Source organism: Sminthopsis crassicaudata, chromosome 4 (genome assembly GCF_048593235.1).
Source record: "Sminthopsis crassicaudata isolate SCR6 chromosome 4, ASM4859323v1, whole genome shotgun sequence".
Taxonomy (NCBI): domain Eukaryota; kingdom Metazoa; phylum Chordata; class Mammalia; order Dasyuromorphia; family Dasyuridae; genus Sminthopsis; species Sminthopsis crassicaudata.
In genome coordinates this window covers 166308345-166329796 of record NC_133620.1, presented here as the reverse complement: position 1 = coordinate 166329796, position 21452 = coordinate 166308345, and the positions used below count along the sequence as shown (strand labels likewise).

Below are 21452 nucleotides of genomic sequence, written 5' to 3'. Positions count from 1 at the left end.
TTTTTATCCTCCCAGAGAATGGGCGTGGGATAATGCAAGGGCTTCTGGGAAGAACCACCCCAGCCAATGAGCTTGCCCCCTCTATCAAGTCAACCTGAGTTCTCACCTTGTAATTGTCCACATAACCTGAGTTCTCACCTAGTAATCCTAACAGGTAAATTCTGGATTAATATTGGCCACAAAATGTATAATTGAGAACTAGTGTAGGCCAGGGGAAAGAACACTGTTGTTGCAGTCTAGAGTCCTAGGTCCAACCTTATCTCTGGTGTCTCCTAGTTGTGTAATCTTGAGAAAGATATTTAACTGTTTTGGATTTCAGTTTCCTCATCTGTATAAAGAGAAGGTTTGGCTAAATAATTCCTGAACTTCTTATTAGCTCAAGGATTATAGCTAGTAGGTATCAACCCTTGAATTTTAGAACTTTTAATAAATGCATTTTAGAAGAATAGAAATTTAATGTCTCTGTCTCTGTTGTGGCAAGTGAAAAGGAGTGCAATAATATCTTTTCATTCACAGTTGTACCAATTGTAAAATAGAGTTTAAAATATCTGCCTTTCATATTGTTCCTATTAGAATCAAATTAGGTAGTACATATATAGGTTTTGTGATGGTGAAGGACTGTTTGATGGTGAATTATTCTTATAATGACGAACTGTGAAATTAGAGCCAAAAAGATCCGGGGTCATATTCTGCTTCTGCTGCTTATTTTGGCAAATTATTTTGTTTTTCCTTTTTTTTTTTTTAAATGAAGGATTAGACTGGATGAGCTCTCTGGTCTCTTTCTGCTTTCAATTTTTTTAAGGGCCAGTGTTTCTTGTCTTCTTTCTTTGTCTATATTGAGTGTATCCTTTATCTCTGTACATCTAATTTTCTTTTCGTGATAAGCTGCCATTTATTATATTGGTGGGAAGAGATTTTTGAGCAAAAATTATTTGTGGTATCCCTTACTATTTAAAAATAATAATAACATTCTGAAAGAAAAATTAAATGTATGTCTTTGGACCCAAAGGAAAATTGTTCTTGTTTACATCTTGATGTAAGATACAATTTTCTTTCTGGAAATTTCATTAACAATGTACAATACTGATCATCTGGCTTGAGAAATTCTTGTGTTATTTTGGAACCATTGCTGGTGAGTCAGAGCATATTGGGCATTCAAACTGTGGTTAAGTGGTAATCAGGTTAGGAAATTCTGTTCCCATTAACTCTCCCTTTCTTAGCCCCAAACTCCTCCCTATTAAAGTGTTTTTTTGGTTAGTCATGCTTATGGTCTCTGCTGGGTTTTAGTGGGACCAAAACTGGAACCAGCGAAATACCCTAAGAAAGACTATTCTTGCTTTATTTCCAGCTCAGCTAAAAACAGGAAGTACTGGAAATTTCATGGAAAAGCCCACTTTCATGATATTTTCAATCCAGAGAGGTTTGGATCAACTTTGGATGGCATATGAACTTTTGGCCACTTACCTACAGCAAACCACCAAACTTTTAAGATTCTAGCACCTATGACAAGTCCTTCCTTGGGGTGAAGGCTAACCAATTTAGGCAATTGTGGCACTTAACATTCAATTTCCTTTTTGTAAAATCATTTAATTTAAATACATTTAATTCCAAAGATGTATGGGAAAACATAATCAGATAGTTCAGATCAAATGATGAGACATTAACCAAAACATTAAACACAAATCTAGTCCAATTTTCCATTTTAATTATTTCATGCATACTTCATAATTAACTTAGAATATGATGATCAGTGTAAGAATTCATGATGAGTGTTTCTTGGAGGAATTTATAATTTAAAATAAAACCAGAACCAGAAATTCCTGGTAAGGGAAAATAGTCAGATGACTGATTTATGCTAGGAAATGCTTAGCCATTAAAGTATGAATTGCAATTGTGTCTTGAAGATCAATCAACTGGAATTCAGTTATACCAGGAGGTTGAAAGTATTATGAAAGGACTTTTTAACAGAAATTTTAAAAAGCTCTTTCTTACTCTTATAATAATATTAAGCCATATGATTTTGGGTAACTCCCTTAACTTCTCTGGATTGCAGTTTCTGAATCTGTAAAATGAGGCTCCTGCTGGATCTATATTTTTATATTTTGAGTTTGGCTTGAGTGGTAAGTATGACATTTGTATATCTCTGCTATATGATATATCTGAGTAGATGCCAAAAGAAATTAGATGGATAAAATCTTTTGGTTTCTTGATTCTGCTGCTAACTCCCCTGAGTCTTTACACCTTTCTCATATGCAAATTTGGAAGTTAATTTTTGCAACAGTTAATTCATGTAGATGTTTTGAAGAAAGTGTTTGTAAATACACTATAGAAGTGTTAGTAGGGTGCTAACAATAGCCAGCTGACTTCAGAGTCAAGAAAACCTGGGATCAAACTTTGCTTCTAATATATATTGTATTGTATGATCTGTTTAGAAGGACCTCTAGTCATAGAGCTTGCCAAGCTCTTTTCAGGGCTTCTCATCTACTTTTAGTGTCCACCTGATTCATCCAACCTAAGGCTCTAAAAAGCTGTAGCATGTGCAATGCTCACACCCTGCTCAACTTTATTCGCAAGTTGGAGAATAGGCCTCAAACCTGTTTGTGAATTAGGAGAATACCTACCCCAACCATGTGAAGACTTCCCTGGCAGAATGAGCTAATGAAAACAATTTGTTCCAATAGACATGAAGATGGCTGAGCCAGAAACCATAGAGTGCTTAAGAGCTTTGTCAGATATCAAAGATGCCAAAATCATCCATTACATCCCAAGCCACTGCCAGTTGTCCTGGCTTTTGTGTTACCACTAAATGACTCAAGAAGAAAAAGGTAAGACTAATAACTTTATCTAACTCTGTCTCACTTAAATCTAATTAATATTCAGGTTATCACTTGTGATATCATTGGTCCATGTTTGTGTTGTTCATCCTTCATTCTCAAAGAGGATCATTATCAGGTTCACTTTCTCCGAGTCATCAAAGTCCAGTGGTAAGAAAAAAGTCAGGATGACTGTTGATGGCCCTGGATGGAATAGATGATCTTGGCATCTTTGATGTCTGACTAATCTCTAAGCACTTCATGGTGTTTGCTTTGACCACTTTCATAGCTGTTGGAACAACTTGTTCTCATCTACTCATTCTACTAGAAAACGTCTTCACATGCTTGGAATAGACATTCCTCTAACTCACCAACAAGTTTGAGGGCTCTCAGTTATTCCTAACCTAATTTAGCTCATCTGCCAAGACAATTTACTAGGGTATAATCACTGTACATGCAATAGCTTCTTGGAGCCACAGCTGATCCTCTTAAAAATGAAAGACACATAACCAATACATATTGGATGTGTGGCTCTGAATAAGTAATTTTGACTGTAAGACCTGCAGGCTACTGTTGAAGACTATTTTTACACAAAAGTTGTTGACCTGTATTGTAGAAGGAGTTTCTTATGCCAATAAAGTCATAAGTCTGTACCCAAATATTCCAAAACACATTATATAAATATGAGTAATGAGGAGAATGATAATGCAGAACCAATAGTCAATAATTGTTATACAAACCACAAACCATAGTGAAATCAATATATTTTGTTATTAAATGTCTTTTATATATTTTACAAGGATGAGATATGTTATATATCTTCATTTCTTCCTTTGCACTGAAATAAATTCATCAATTAATTCAGGGTTTGGTTGTTGAAAGTAAAAATAAAGTGAATCTGTTCAGGAAAAAGCAGAATCCTCCCATACTAATCCATGTTGAAAACAAAATTTATGATAACTCTCACTAGGGTTCTGCTGTATTCAAATAAAATTTTAAAACCTCCTATCTCATTGATCCCTTTTGGCTGGAATGAATTACTGGTTTAGACTAGTAACAAATATTTCTTATAAGAAAACTAACTTTGTGAGCTATCTAGACTGTCTTTTAGACTTGGCTAGCAGAAAAAGACATATAGACTATTGGTTACTCATTAGCATGTGATGCAGCAATATCAAACACTAGCTAAAGATCTTGCAACCACAAAGACCTCTTGCACATCTCTACTCAGATATCTTAAAAGCTTTGCTCAACATGTACAAAACATTATCCACTTCTCTTTTCTCCTAGATGTCCTACTCGTAACCCCCATTTCTGTTGGAGAATCATTATTTTCATAGTCACCCAGATTCACAACAAACTTGGTTTACTCTTTACTCTCCATCACTCAACACAAGCAAACAACTGCCTAATATTATTGGTTCTCTCTTCTCAATGTCTCTCAAATCTGTCCCTTCTTTTTACTAAAACAGAACCCACCTAACTCAGGCTCTCATCACCATTCATCTGATTTATTGCAATAGTCCATGAATCAGTCTTTATACACACATTTTATTTCTTCTCCAATCCATTGTTCATATAACTGTCAAGTTGATATTCTTAAGGCACACATCTGACCAGATCTCTCCCCTTTCTCAAGAAGCCCCAAGATGTTATGGGCCAGAACTCTGTACTTGTAACAAAGATTCTTACAAGGTGTTAAGTCAGTGGAATTGATGAGACAATGGTTATCTAATTTAGTGTGGTGATTAATAGTTATCTAATTCAATACATGTATTTAGTTCTACAAGATTGACACCTATTCTACAAGATTCACACCTATGATAATGTAATTAAAATAAAATAGACAGATTCATTCCATCTCACACCATCCTGGTGGCTCTCCTCCTTTGCTTCTCTGAAACCAAGACTCTGGAAGGCCTCCAAGAAAGATAGCTGAAGCCCCAGGCAAGGAGACAAGACATTGAAGGAGATAATAAAGACTTTGGACTTTAACGCCTGGCTATTACCAGTGATTACTTTGCTGAAACGAAGGTTGGTCCAGAGAACTCCAGAAAACCAAACAGAACACTACATCAAGGACTCCATATTGTCTCTAGGATCAAGTATAAACTCCTCATTTTGTTATTTAAAGTCATTCACAATCTGCTTTCAGCTTACTTTCCCAGTATGATTACACATTGTTTCCCTTTATACAATTTGCAATGTAATCCAGTTTACCCATTCATTGCCTCTCTAATGAACATTCTAGCTTCTGCCTTTGCATAGACTGAGGAATAATTTAGTTTCTCATCTCTTATTCTTGAAATACACATATGTGAGTACACATACTATAATATATGTCTGTTTATATGTATAGCAATATACACATAATAGGCATATACATATAAGTATCATATTTACTTTGAAATACAGAAATATATATATATATATAAAATACATAGAACACACATATACACAAATATATATATATATATATATCCAATATTAACTTTATATGTAAACATGTTGTATACAATCAATAAAATATAGCCTTCTTTAGGACAATGATCATTTCCATTTGTTTTTTGCTTATTGGAAGGAAATCTATGTTGACTCTGGAGAGTATACTAAAAATAAGAGACATCACCTTGCCAGCAAAGCTCCATGTAGTTAAAGCAATGTTTTTTTTTTTTTTTCTTTTTCCAGTAGCTATATATGCTTGTGAGAATTGGCTATCAGGAAAGTTGAGATCTCAGAATCAATATTTTTGAAGTGTGTTTTGGAGAAGAATTTTCAGTCTCTCTTGGACAAAAAGGGGATAAATCAGTCAATACTTAAATAAATTAATTCATATACTTCCCTGTGAGGGCAAATATTGAAGCTGAAGATTAAATATTATGCCCACATAATGAGAAGGCAGGAGTCACTGGAAAAGATCTTGATGTTGGGAAAGACTGAAGGCAAAATGAAGAGGAGTGGTAGAGGATGAGATGAATAGATTTCAATAAATATGAGCTTAGACAGATTTCAGAAAATAGTGAAGAATAGAAGGATTTGGGGTTCCATGAACTATGGAATTATGATCATTGAATGGCTGAACAACAACAGATGCTTAACACAGTGCCTGATTTTACATATATATATATGTGTATATATATATATACATATATATATATAGATATGATAGATGATTTTTAAACGTTTCTGTGTTTACTGATTATCAGTGCAATAAACAAAAGAAGGGAAAAATAGAATAGTGCTTTTAAAAACTGACATGAATAAAAAAATCTATTATATATTTTATCAGGTGATATCCAAAACTTTTTTTGTAATTCTTGGAAAAAAATCCCTTATGAGCTACAATCTTATGTTCCAAATTTCAACTCCAGATGAATAATATTGGCTAAATCAGAAAGTCCACAAAATGGTTTTATAATAAAAATGTCGACAAAACCTAGATTCTTGAAAGGCTCATGGGTGCTGGGATTATAATAATAATCTCCTTTAATACTCTTCCATTTAATGTTCCAAACAGTGGAATTTGTAATTTTTCCTTTGGTGCAAAGATCAAAAAACCTGGGCAATTTGACATTTCTAAGATTGGACAGAGTTTGAATTTCCACAATTTCTGTGGGAATACAATCTACAGTCTCTTACTTTTATTAAAAACCACCTTCTTGGCAATTGCCTATGCCATTATAATAGGCACTTCCATTATGTCTAATATCTCATTATAGGAAATAGAAATCTACCTCATGTTCCAAGAGTCATGGTACAAAGAATCTGGAGGACACCATAAAATTGAAGGATAGTATGATTTCCTTTGATGACATCCTCTTTAAATGTTGTACTTTTTTATCTTCAAATTTGAAATAACTTGTAAGAAGATCAAGAAGATGATAACGATTGCTAATAGTAAGAAAAGTTATTAAAATTAACTACATTAAAACAAAATTGATTTGAAGCTGAATTTTGATTTGAGAATCAATAGTACCTGGAAAATTCAGTTTAGAAGTCAATACTGAATGCTGACTAAAATTCATTTTGGATTTTTGGGTAATATTTTGGAAAGTCATTCTAAAATTTGTATTGAGGTAGACACATGATATATATTCTTTTAAAAAAATTCTGTAGGTTTATACAGATAATGCAAAAAGTATATGTAGGTGTGTCTATGTATGTATGTATGTATATGTGTGTGTGTGTACAAAAACTATCAAAATATGATGCATAATACCATTATTTGCATTGTTACCATGGATTATTTAAGTTAATCTGGTCATAGCTCAAGGGTGGAAAGGAGAATTTTTAGGCAAAAGGGACTAGAAGTTCTGAGAGGCAGTATCACTTTTGGTGCCATCCTTTTCCATCTTATGGAAAGAATAATCATACTTATATTTGTGGTAATTATTTATAGATTTGTTCTTATTTTTCTATTAAAACAATTGAAGATAATAAATCAATGAAATAAGCAAGGAGTAAGTATAAAGAAAAAAGGAACAGAAGATAAAGCAAATCCAGAATTAGGGTGTTGGAGGAAGAAGAGGAGTTATCAAAGACAGAAATGCTAGTCAGAGAAATAGGAAGACAACCAAGAAAATTTAATGTCATTGAAACCAAGACAAAAAAAATTTGTCTGTAGGGGAATAGTCAATCATGTCAAATGTCAAATTTAAGCATTTTGAAATTAAAAAAGAGCCATCTGAGCTAATAATTAGAAAAGGCATATTTAGCAGGATGAAATGAGGGTTGAAGCCATGTTGTAGGGGATTAAGAAGGAAACTGGTATGTCTAGAAAGGGAAACCAGTGATTGTAATTCATGTATTTAAAATGTTGGATTATGAACATAAGAAAATAGAATAGAGGTCATAATATAGTAGCTAGATAAATGAAGCAAAGAGGTAACTTTGGAGTTGATGTTAAGCAAATCCAGAAATGATAGAATTTGATAGTGTTCAATTAAGTTCAATTAATATTTATTAAGCAATTACTATAAGCACAGCACCATGCTATTGCTGGAGAGGTAGAAAATGTGTAATATGTAGTTCTCTTAAATACCTCCTATGAGCAAGGTGGAGTGTTAGATGGTCCATTCCTCACAATCAGGGGCATACAAAGATAAATCATTGTTATAAAGGAGGATACATTGTACTAATGGCATTATATTTTTGTTGGAAGTAAAAGACATACATAAAAACATATCAACCCTGAGGCAGGGTCGGGGATTACAGTTTTAGCTGGCAGGCTAGGCAGGAAGCAGCTATCTTTCTTCTTGCTAACTGATACATATACAAAAGTCAATCTTAAAATTCTGACTCTGTATCACCAGGACTGACCTGGAACCAACTCAAACTTGGAGAACTAATGATTAAATTTTCAGGTTAAGCATTTACACCTAGAAAATCAGACAAAAAATGAAACAAATCATGGCTTTGATTTATTGTTTGTTAATTGTTTAGACTTGAGATGGAGAAAGTTATTAATGTTAATAAGGCAGAATAAATGTAAAAGTGTGCTATATATGTATGTGCTACACACACACATATATATCTATATCTATATCTATATCTATATCTATATATATTCATCTTCAGAGACCTGCTTGTTAAAAAATCACTAGCACAATAGGCTCAATTTCTATATCTGGGATGCTCCTCTATTTGTTTTGTCCCTGGCAACCCATTGTTCCTTTCAAGACTTAATTTATGTTACCTCCTTCATGAGGTCTTTCTTAACTGATCCAGTCCTTAGTTGACACCATCACGAGAAATCACTTTCTATTTATTTGTACATATACTATATTCGATATGAATATGAATACTGCATCTCAGTTGAAAGGAAGGTTCTTGATGGCAAACTGTATATCTTTTGGATTTGTATCCTCAGGGTTTATCATAATGCCTGACTTACACTAGGTAGTTAACAAATCCTTATTAATTGAGCAATGTAACAGGGTGTGTAATTACATGCCACAGGGAGTTCAGAAAATATGTAAGTTCAGATTCCATGTGTAGAAAGTAGGACTTTATGAATTTTGGAAAGTGGAAAGAAAAGAAAGGAACATTTCAGGTGAGAGAAAGGGCAAAAATGTGGGTTACAGGTGGAACTCTAATTCTTTTCTTCTTAGATTTGTTTCTAGCTCCATGTAATTTGAATATTTGATGAACATGCTCTTTTATTATTCAGGTTGCATTATATAAAGGTCAAATAGCCCAGGAATAGCACTCATTCATGTAGAACATTGCTTTCTTTATTAACATGATTTGCCATCGAATCTTCTTTTGTGTACAACCTTAAATAAACAATAAATTCTAGGTAAGAGAAGGCAAAAGAGAGGTATGTCAGTTTGAATCTAAGAAATGTTGCCTTTCAGTCCACTGACTCAGCTATCTGAAAACTAAGTACTAAATCTGGTATCCAAGTTAGACTGATGTTTTTAATAATAAGAAGAAAAGAAAGTACTAGATTGGGCTGGCATAGTTTTTGACCTGAATCTATCTCTAAGACATAGATAAAATGTTTATTAAGCACTTAATATGCCCCAGATACAGACAGTGTTAAGGCATTGAAGTGGAGAAGAAAAGGTAGAGTTAAGAGAAAGTCAAGGGATGACAAATTTTAATACTTTATGTTAGTAATTTTTGTTAAATTTATAGAACTCGAAATTATTGTGAAATTATAAATTCTTCTAAGTTGCCTCTTCAAAATAATAGATATATTCTTATTTCAAGAATGAAAGCTAAATAATTGTATTGTCAAGAATTTTTTTGTTGGCAAAGTTTTTTCTCTCTTGGATTCAAAGAAAATAGAAATCTTTGAATATTTAGGTAATTTAAGAGAAATTAAGTTGCTTCTGAGGTAATGTAAGGCAACATAATATAGTGAAAGAATACTAGAAGTGGTTTTGAGTCTTGAATCTGCCACTTACTGTATGGCATTAGACAAGACCCTTACCTTCTCTGAGTCCCATCTGTAAAATGAAAATGATGTTGTAATACATACATTGTCTACTTCATAGGGTGAAAAAAAAGTGCTCCTTAATCTGTAAAATGCTATATGTATGAGTTTTTTTAAATTTACTTTTTACTTTTTGAGAGAACTTTGAGCTGTTGAAAGATATGAGGATGGCAACTTCAGAGACTAAAGTCTGTTTATTCTCAGAGTAGGCACCAAATGGTAATAACTGTCATGATCCAGCTGGATCTCCTTTAGACTAGGGTGTGGGACTGAGTTTCCTTCCCTACCATGGAAGGATCTGAGTTGGCAGGGTCTTTTGCCAAGATTCAGCCCATTCAACACAAGGAGGAATATGGTTGTGATGTAATAAAAGGATCAAACCACGATACTTTGCCAAGCTATATTAAAGAAGCCAGAGAAAAGAAAAAACAGTCAGAAAGGAGTTCCTAAAGTAGAAGCAGCAGAGGTGTTTGTGTGTTCATGGATTCTGGTCAGGAAGTCTCTGTAGTATAAGCAACAGAGATATTTGTATGCCTTGGAACTATAGGCAGGTAACTCTTTCTATGATGCTTATCCCTGTGATTCAATTAGATTCAATTAAGTACAATTCATTGAATAGTAAACACTTACTAGGTGTCAGACAGTGTAGGGATTCAAATAACAAGAAAATTGTCCCCGGCCTCAGTTTACAATCTAATGTGTCTAATTACAATCAAATGATGAGCAGATATTTGATTGGTGGTTTTGCTTTATGCCCTCCTTCAATACTCTATAGCCGTAACTGAAGAGATTTCTTGAAGAAATGAAAGACTGTTTTATTTTTTTTTTGAAAATGCTATAATTGCAAGGTTTTTTTTAAAAAATCATTTAAAAATGTTGCCAATCTGTGGCAATCTAAAGATGCTATATATTCTCTATAACCCTTCAGAAGGCTGGACTTCAAAAAGACTTCAATGTAAATCTTGTCTCAGATATGTACTGACTGTAAAAATGGGAAAGTCACTAAAATGCTCAGTTTCAGTTTACCCATTTTTAGAATTACAGGGTTGTATCAGTGAGCTTTAAAGTTTCTTTCACCTCTCAATCCATAAAGCCTACTCTTTTCCACTAGGTTCATTTACACTAGGATTTATTTTATTATATCACCTCGCTGTTAGCAGAAATTCTGTTATTTGTGATCATTGCATTGCTGAGAAAAGCTGTTTATCATAACTGATTATTGTGCAATGTTGGTGTTATTATGTACAGTGTTCTCCTGGTTTTGCTCAATTCACTTAGCATCAATTTGTTTAAATCTCTCCAGATTTTTCTGAAATCTGCCTGCTCATCGTTTCTTATTGAACAATAGTATTCCATTACATTCCTAGACCACAACTTGTACAGCAATTCCTCAATTATTGGGCATCCCCTCAATTCCCAATTCTTTGCCACCACAGAAAGAGATTCTATAAATATTTTATATATGTGGATTCTTTATCATTTTTGAATCATCTTTTGGGAGTATAAATCTAGTGATAGTATTGCAAGTAGGGTATGTACAGTTTTATAGCTCTTTGGGCACAGTTACAAATTGCTCTCTGGAATGGTTGGGTCAGTTCACAACTTCACAAACAATGCATTGGCGTTCCAATTTTCCCACATCTTCTCCAACATTTATTATTTTCTTTTTTTCTGTTTTGATGATTGAGAAGATTGAGACCATTTTCATCTTGTGATGAAGAGAGCTATCTACCCAGAGAGAGTGGGAATGAGTGTGAACCACAAGGTAGAATTTTCACTCTTTTTGTTGTTTGCTTGCATTTTATTTTATTTTATTTTTTTGGGGGGGATAATATTTTATTTTTTTATTTTATAATTATAAATTTTTGACAGTATATATGCAGGAGTAATTTTTTTTATAACATTATCCCTTTGTAATCATTTTTCCAAATTATCCCCTCCCTCCCTCTACTCCCTCCCTTAGATGACAAGCAATCCCATACATTTTACATGTGTTACAGTATAACCTAGATACAATATATGTGTGTAAATCCAATTTTCTTGTTGCACATTAAGTATTAGATTTTGAAGGTATAAGTAATCTGGGTAGATAGATAGTAGTGCTAACAATTTACATTCACTTCCCAGTGTTCCTTCTCTGGGGGTAGTTGTTTCTGTCCATCATTGATCAACTGGAAGTGAGTTGGATCTTCTTTATGTTGAAGATATCCAATTCCATCTGAATACATCTTCATACAGCATTGAAGAGTACAGCGATCTTCTGGTTCTGTTCATTTCACTCAGCATCACTTGATGTAAGTCTTTCCAAACCTCTCTGTATTTGTCCTGCTCATCATTTCTTACAAAGCAATAATATTCCATAACCTTCACATATCATAATTTACCCAACCATTCTCCAATTGATGGACATCCATTCTTCTTCCAGTTTCTAGCTACTACAAAAAGAGCTGCCACAAACATTTTGACACATACAGGTCCTTTTCCCCTCTTTAGTATTTCTTTGGGATATAAGCCCAATAGCAGCAATGCTGGATCAAAGGATATGCACAGTTTGATAACTTTTTGGGCATAGTTCCAAATTGCTCTCCAGAATGGTTGGATTCTTTCACAACTCCACCAACAATGTATTAGTGTCCCAGTTTTCCCACATCCCCTCCAACATTCATCATTATTTGTTCCTGTCATTTTAGCCAATCTGACAGGTGTGTAGTGGTATCTCAGAGTTGTCTTAATTTGCATTTCTCTGATCAGTAGTGATTTGGAACACTCTTTTATATGAGTGGATATAATTTCAATTTCATCATCTGAGAATTGTCTGTTCATATCCTTTGACCATTTATCAATTGGAGAATGGTTTGATTTCTTATAAATTAGGGTCAGTTCTCTATATATTTTGGAAATGAGACCTTTATCAGAACCTTTAACTGTAAAAATATTTTCCCAATTTGTTACTTCCCTTCTAATCTTGTTTGCATTAGTATTATTTGTACAGAAACTTTTTAGTTTGATGTAATCAAAATCTTCTATTTTGTGATCAATAATGATTTCTAGTTCTCCTCTGGTCATAAATTCCTTCCTCCTCCACAGGTCTGAGAGGTAGACTATTCTCTGTTCCTCTAATCTATTTATGATCTATTTATGCCTAAATCATGGATCCATTTTAATTTTATCTTAGTATATGGTGTTAAGTGTGGATCCATATCTAATTTCTGCCATGTTTGCTTGCATTTTATTTTATTTCTCTTGTTTTTCCTTTTTGATCTGATTTTTCTTGTGCAGCAAGATAATTGTATAAATATGTATACATATATTAGATTTAACATATATTTTAACATGTTTAACATATATTAAACTATTTGCCATCTAGGGGAAGGGATGGGGGAAGGAGGGGAAAATTTGTAACATAAGGTTTTGCGAGGGTCAACATTGAAAATTATCCATGCATATGTTTTGAAAATAAAAAGCTTTAATAAAAAATAGTTAATCTGATGGGTGTGAGGTAATATTTCAGAGTTGTTTTATTGTGCATTTTTCAGTTAATAGCTATTTAGAATATTATCATGTGCCTATAAATAGCTTTAATTTCTTCATCTGAAAAATATTGTTCATATCCTTTTACTATTTGTCAATTGGGGAATGACTTGTATTATAATAAATTTGATTTGGTTTTCTCTATATTTAGAAATAAGACTTTTATCAGAACCTTGGCTGTAATTTTTTCCCCCTAACCTGCTTTCCTTTTAATCTTGATTGCTTTTAAATTTAATGTAATGAAAATTATCCCTTTTACGTTTCATAATATTCTCTGTCTTCTGTTTGGTCATGAATTCTTCCCTTCTTCATAGATCTGACAATTAAACTATTCCTTGCTCTCCTAATTTGCTTATGAAATTAACATTTGTAATCATGTACCTATTTTGACATTATCTTGATATAGTGTATGAGATGTTAATCAATACTTATAGTATTTTCCAGTTTTCTCAGCAATGTTTGTCAAATACTGAGTTCCTTATCCTAGAAATTGGAGTTTTGAGGTTTATCACACAGTAGATTATTATAGTCATTTACTATTGAGTCTTGTGAACCTAACCTTTTTTTAGTGATATGCCACTCTATTTCTTAGCTAGTACCAAATTGTTTTGATGATAGCTGTTTTATAATTTAGTTTTAGATCTGATATGGCTAGGCCACTTTCATTTGCATTTTTTCATTAATTTCCTTGATATCCTTGACTTTTTGTTCTTCCAGATAAATTTGTAACTATTTTTAGCTCTATAAAATAAGCTCTTTTCTTCTAAAAGGGTCACAAAAAATCTTTAAAAAACACACAAACTAAATGAACTTGGCATACTTCAGTTTTCCCTTGAGAAAGAAGTAGAATTATAGCAAATACTTTAACTAAAATTAGATGCACAAGAGAGGAAAAAGCCCCCCCCCCCAATACCATTCAATGGAGATAATATGTTCAGCAAAGCAGCACTGAAATGAGCAATATTTGGTAGAGACTTATGGAAGGAGGTCTGATAAGAGCAGGATGATAGAAGCTGTAGGATGACATCTCTAGAGATTATCAGAGGTCCTATCACATCGGAGTTGCCTCTTTATACATTTATTCTTCTGTATGTATGGCTTGGACACATGTGATCTCTAACCATATTTCTCTACATATGCACTTTATCTATTTGTTCTCTACACATGTATTTTTTCCTATATTTTAAACAGCTATTCTTCCCACCAATGCTGTGTATATTTTTTAGACTTTGTCTCAGTTTTATCAAAAATGTTTTATTGCTGCTTTTCATATTGTACCACTTCTTCAAGTGTCTGCTTTGCACTAATTTTGCTTTTACCAAAGGTAAACATAATAACTTCATGCTTGTGAACTATGACTTTTTATTGCTGTAAATTCCCAGAATTCTTTGAACTTAAGATAGACTTTTCAGTGGACTCCTTCATGGTTAGAAGGGTTTAATAGCATTAATTTTGTTCTATTGTGTGATGTGGAGAAAAATGAAAACAATAGTCTCTGTTCTTAATAAGCTTAGAGCACTGAATTTAAGGAAATATAAATCAAATTTAGCCTTAGCTTATTGCTAAACTTAGTTCTTAAACTTAGAAACTGAGTGGTAACAGAGAAATCTTTGATCCTCTATTATCTCCTCTGTCAAATAAAGATCAAAGAAAAAGTGGCCCTTAAAATGAATCCCAGTTCTCCCTTAATAGCAGTTATGGCACTTCACAAGCAGATCAGACAGACACATAGTACTGAAAATAACAATGGCACCATGGACAGGGCCATTGTCAATGAGGAAAGGGAACAAGCTGATAAAACACTGGACCTCAGTAGTCTTCAGGCCATGACAAGGGAAATAAAGGGGATCAGGAATTGACTTGTGAAGAAGCTCCTTTCAAACTTGGCATTCAGTTTCTTGAGATTTCTCATGAAGTGGATCAAGTGGTGAATTTGGATTCAGGGGTTTGAATCTTTTTATTAGTTTTGTAATCCTAGGGAAATCACTTAACTGCTCTTAGCCTATTTCATTATCTGGGAAATAAGATAACAATATACTTTACAAGGTTTTTGTGAAGATTAGAGAAGAAAAAAATTTAAATTATTTTCAAATTAAAGTGTAGTAATATAAATGTTAGTTATTATTAATCTGCTTCATATGGGATGCATGCCTTTCATTCTCCTGCACATTAGAATAGCTTTCTGCATCAATAGAAAGTAATGTGTTTTGCAGAGATGGGGCAGCCATATTTTATTAGTTTCTTATCTCTGATGCCACAGGCTGATGCTAGTAATAGAAAGTATAAGCAAGAGCTGTGAAAGATTTCAAGAAATGTCAGAGTAAAATATCTGGGAAAAAAACAAAAACAAAACAACAACAGGGTTTTCAGCTTTTAGTCAAAGCAACCTGCTTCAAGCAAGCTTTATGAATATCAAAGAGTCCAGAAGATGCATTTTTTTGAATTATAATATAGAATTGCTGTAATGATCTCTCATGCGATCACTCACACAAAATATTTTGTGAACTTTAATATCCCATATGAATGGTTATATCTGAAAATACATTATTAAGTGCCCATTATATGCCAAGTATTATACTAAATGCTTGTGATGAAACAATCCCTTACTCATATTAGTAACTGATTAGGACTGATAATATACAAACATCTTTTTGTACACTCATAGTATAAATGGAAGATAAATAAATAAAAGGAAGGGCAAGTAGATAGAGCACTGGGCTTAGAATCAAGAAGACTCATCTTCATGAGTTCAGATGTGGCCTTGGACACTAGTTGTGTGGACCTATGCAAGTTTTTAAACCCTATTTGCCTCAGTTTACTAAATGATCTGGAGAAGGAAAACCCAAGTTACTTTAGTGTCTTTGTCAAGGAACCCCAAAATGGAATAATGAAGAATAGGATATTATTGAAATGTCTGAACATCAACAATCATGTAGAAAGACAACAGCCTACAGAGCATAGCAAATGAACTGAGTTTTGAAAGAAGCCATGGATTTCAAGATGTCAAAAAGTGATGGTAAGGGGGTAAAGCATTCCAGGCACGATGCAAAACTATTATAAAGGTATGGAGACATATTATAAAGGATATAGATTCTCATGTTTTGAAGAACAGAAAGTAGGCTATTGTGACTGAATCATAGAAGGTAATGAGGGAAGGAAAGTGACTGAAATCTAGTGAAGTAGAAAGGGACCAAGTTGTCATATGTCAAACAAATGGATGTGTCAAATCATAGAGATGATGGGGAACCATTGGAGTTTATTGAGTATGAGGATGACTTGGTTAGGCCTATGCTTTAGGAAAATAACTGGCAACAGAGTGGATTATGGATTGAAATAGGGGAAATAAAACAAGGAAATAGAATGGAATGCTATTGTAATAGTCCAGGTATAAGGAGAACAGTGCAGTGGCTATGTAAGTATAGGGAAGAGTATTTATACAAGAGATACTGTGAGGGTAGGAATTATAAAATTTGATATATGAGGTGAATGAGAATGAGAAATAAAGAATGATTATAAGGTAAAGAACTCTAGCAACATTGTAGGTAAACAAAGATATCTACACAAGAACCAATTGAATGAGTAATTAGAAAGGTCAGAATGAAGTTGGAGTAATGGGAAAGTAAGATTTATCATACATAACTCTTCTTTTATTTTTGTAGATATGAAATTTACTTTTTTTTTTTTTTGAGGCTGGGGTTTAGTGACTTGCCCAGGGTCACACAGCTAGGAAGTGTTAAGTTTCTGAGCCCAGATTTGAACTTGGTCCTCCTGAAGTCAGGGCTGGTGCTCTATCCACCGCACCATCTAGCTGCCCTTGAGATTTACTTTTATAAAAATTTACTTTTATAAATATACAATAATGATGAATTCTTTATCTGATAAAGAAATCACTTGATATAAGCTGTGGGAGTTGATTATGACTTTTGAAAAAATGTTCAAATTTTTTAAGAATACTGAAGAGAAGTGATCACAATTTTTTCACAATTTCATTTGTCCTTCCGTTGCTCAAGAATTTTGTATAATCACCTAAGTCTTCCATAATTACTCATTAACTTCCTAAACTTGACTTATTATAGTATTCCTTATAAAAGTTGCATTCACCTTGCAAAATCTTGCTTATGCAGACATTTATCATGCATGATAGAGTCTAATTTTAAAAAATGTGATAAGTAAATATACTGTTGGCATCTCTGCAGTTAATATATTCTTTCTGGTATAGTGGTTGATATATCACAGACCACTACATGTTGATTGATTGTTAATATGATAAAGGTGAACATAATTTGATGTTCATCATATTGTAAGATAATAGAAAGGTTTTTTCCTAATGAGTAAATTAAATATAACTTTAAATATTTTAAAGCATTGTCTATAAAATCAAATATTTTATTTAAAGATATCCATTTCTATTTTATTTTTGAGGATTTTAAGTGGGAAGCTTATTTTTTCAAATTCACATTTTAATAGATAAGTAAACTCATCAAAATCCTTTACCAATATAGATCATAACCCACAAGCATCTTTTTATCCTGCATTATTCTAATTCACACTTTTGCATAAATCATCCATAAAATATCTACTTTACATCTTACTGGCATTTGGATCCTTTTGTTTTTACTATAGTCCGGCCCTCCAACAGTCTGAGGGACAGTGAACTGGCCCCCTTTAAAAAGTTTGAGGACTACTGGTCTATTGGATCAAATATAATTATTTGACTTTAATTTTACATGTTTTACTTGTACTTTATAGTAACATTCAGGCTATGAATCTGTTATCTTTTGCTTTTGTTTCATAATTAGCCAAACTCTTTTCCTGAGTACTCCTGTCCTTGTTAATATCTTTACTCCTGTTTTCATAGGAAAGTACAACTAGTAATTGATGAGGAGAAATTGGGGCTCTAAGCCGAGATGGATCAGCTCTTTTCCTCGTGGTCTAATTACCTCTTTCTCCTTCCCCAAAGTAACCAAAAGGCAGGTCTGGTAGCAAATGAATTCGCTATCAATGCTGTACTTAAAACAAAATCTTTATTGATAGTAAAGGAATAGACCAGCATTTGGCGTCCAGAAAGGCCAAACTGCCTGGAAAGGGGATGCCAGTTGGCGGGCACAAGGCAGGTATAAACCAAGTGCGAGGAAAACAATTTTAGAACTTCATTTTATAAGTAATTAGTAACACAGAGATGTTATCCAAGAGGTTCCTGAAATATTTGTAAAGAAGACAGGAATTTTTCTTAATCATTTTTATCTCAAGTTATCTCCCTTTAACCTCTCCCACGACAAGAATTTTCCTGTTAATTATTTTTATCTTGGGCTATCTCTTTTTTGACCTTATCAGTAATGACCTATAGTTTGCTTAACCCATCACATTGTCTTTTGCGGGGTTCTCAAACTAGTGCCCGTGGGCCATATTGGGCCCTCTGGGTTTTGGCAAATGGGCTGAGGGGCAGAGACAGAGTGTGGTTTTTGTTTTTACTATAGTCCGGCCCTCCAACAGTCTGAGGGACAGTGAACTGGCCCCCTTTAAAAAGTTTGAGGACTACTGGTCTATTGGATCAAATATAATTATTTGACTTTAATTTTACATGTTTTACATGCACATGTAATCACATAGCTGTAGAACATTGAAAATTATCATCCCTGAAGAATCAAAATTGAAAATTGATTTTATTTTTGAGATAATAGCTTATCATCAGTGAAATAATAGCTTATTATCAGTGAAAATACTGCACATTTTCCCAAATGCTATCAAACTCTTTATTCAGCTTTGGACCCAGTTTATTGTTCAAGGTAGATGAATTGATGGACTCAATGGATTGTCTATCAAAAAGCTTGTCCTTAGCATAGATTTTAATTGTGATCTCCTTTGAAAGGCCAGGGTTTCACTGGGGAGGCTCTTTAATTGTTCTTAAGTTTAATATTATCAATACAATGTCATCTATAAGTAGGAGCATCTGTACGAATCTGTATAGATTCATCTGTACAGAATTTTCTTCCATTCTGAACATTATAAAAATGGTAAATATCTTTATGTAACAAATGCCTTTATACTTCCCTTTATGTTTATAATTAAAGGATCATTGAAAACTGTTTTTTCCTATTGTCAAAGTGCTAAAGAAATAATATAATGGTAAAAGAAGGAAATGACTTGCACACTTAAGGAACATATTAAGATTTTACCAAATTCTTTCTTAAACTTAACTCTGTGGATTTGACCCTGCATTTTCTATTTTGTAGATGAAAAACCCAAATTTATACTATATGCCTATTTGGAAGTTTGTTTATTTTTATTTTTTTTGCTATGGCAATTGGGGTTAAGTGATTTGCCCAGGGTCACACATCTAGAAAGTGTCAAGTGTTTGAGTCAAATTTAAATTCAGGTCTTCCTGTCTTCAGGGCTAGTGCTCTATCCACTGTGCTATTAAACTTCCCTGAAAGTTTATTTTAAAGAAAGCCTATAAATTGGAGTTCTACTCTTCTGAGTCAACTATTTGTTTATATTCAACATATAACAAATCTGATGGAATGATATATTTTTTTATCTTGGGCAGTCAGTTGTGTGGCTATGAATATGTGATTGGCTCTGAAAAAAGTCACCTTCAAAACTCTGAGAATTCTACCAAATCTATCTTTAAATATGATAATAGATTATTCCTATGAAGATTTTTATGAGAAATTATGAATCTGAATCAAAAAACACTGAAATTTTCTCTGTAAATATAGTAATACTCATTTCCCCCCAGCAATCTCTCTTCTTTGAGACATCTTATAAATTGAATGCCATTGGTACTCTATTACTTCCATGATAATTTTTTCTCTGTGCATTTGTTCTTGTGGTCCAGAAACCTTTTCTTAATTTTTCTGGGTATCATTTCACTTAATTTTATAGTACATTAAAACCAAGGTGTTAGAATTTAAACATTGTGGTATCAGTGTTATTAAAACAAGAAAACTTTTTTTATAGAAATATAAATCAGTACATTCCATTTTACATCTTTTTTCCTTTTTTCAATTGCATTTATAATGATAGTAAGTTTGCTTTGTCATTTTCAAATCAGGCTATCTGTAGGAATGTTTTCCTATTCAACTCTTATTGCAATGTTATAAAATTATATTCTTAAAAATACTTCTAATAGGAGCAGTTGGTGGCACAGTGGATAGAGCACCAGCCCTGAAGTCAGGAGGACATGAGTTCAAATCTGGTCTCAGACACTTAACACTTCCTAGCTGTGTGACCCTGGGCAAATCAACCCCAATTGCCTCAACAACAACAACAACAAAAATTAAAAAAATATATACTTCTAATAATATTACTTATATAGCACTTTAAGATTTACAAAGGTAGGTAACTATATATATTTATATATATTAATTTTATTAATATATTGATATTATATATATTAATTTTTCATAGCCTTTTGTAGTTTCCCTGCATAACATTTTGCATATGAACTTGTATTTTAAATTGGTATGATCCCTTGGTTCATTCTGATTTTGGAAAATTGATATAATATTTTCCAGGTATTTATTCTTTTTACCTATTTTTGAGGGAGTAGTATACTTTACTTGATTATTGCTAAATTCTATTAAGAAAATTAGTGCTAATTCAATGTTTTAAATTTTATTTATTTCACATTTGTCAGTCATGTGAATTGTTATTAATGTCCTTATTTTTTCTTATCTTTATCCTTTTGACTAGTCAACAATCTAATTATATGCAGATAGTTATCACAAAAAGACTCCTATTTCTTTAAGTAGTCACTTCCTGTGTTTTAAGATTGATAAATGAATTTCTCCTCTCAATTTTCATTGCTTCTTTAGTCCAGAATCTTTTAACTTCTTTTCTAAAGTAAAGTATTCATAACATTTTACATAAGGTTTCCACATAATCTACATGCTTTTTCTTCTTTAATTTCTTGACTCTGAAACATATTTTCCAGCACATTTTTTATTGTCTACCAAACTTTGCATTAAAGTCTTTAAATATTGAGGTATATGTCAATTTAGTTAAGAGTTCTTTCTTTACATTATTTTTTGAACCTCAGCTAGAATGGCGTGTAATGGGAATTTTATGTATGTATTTTAGGATGCCACTAATAATCCCTACAGAGTGAGATGAATGAAATAACTATTAAAATATTATCTAAAAAATTCACAGATCTAAGATTAAGA

The 21452-nt window shown here is 32.9% G+C and overlaps 1 long non-coding RNA gene across 1 annotated transcript in view; it reads left to right on the top strand.

The window, feature by feature from the left end:
* LOC141565964 (uncharacterized) overlaps positions 1 to 20618 on the top strand; it is a 33854-nt gene extending 13236 nt beyond the window's left edge. Inside the window, exons 3-6 of the long non-coding RNA XR_012489190.1 lie at positions 2682 to 2825; positions 11445 to 11518; positions 11881 to 12047; positions 20417 to 20618. This is a non-coding gene — a long non-coding RNA (uncharacterized LOC141565964). The remainder of the gene's footprint in view (positions 1 to 2681; positions 2826 to 11444; positions 11519 to 11880; positions 12048 to 20416) is intronic.
* Positions 20619 to 21452: the final 834 nt, after the last annotated feature.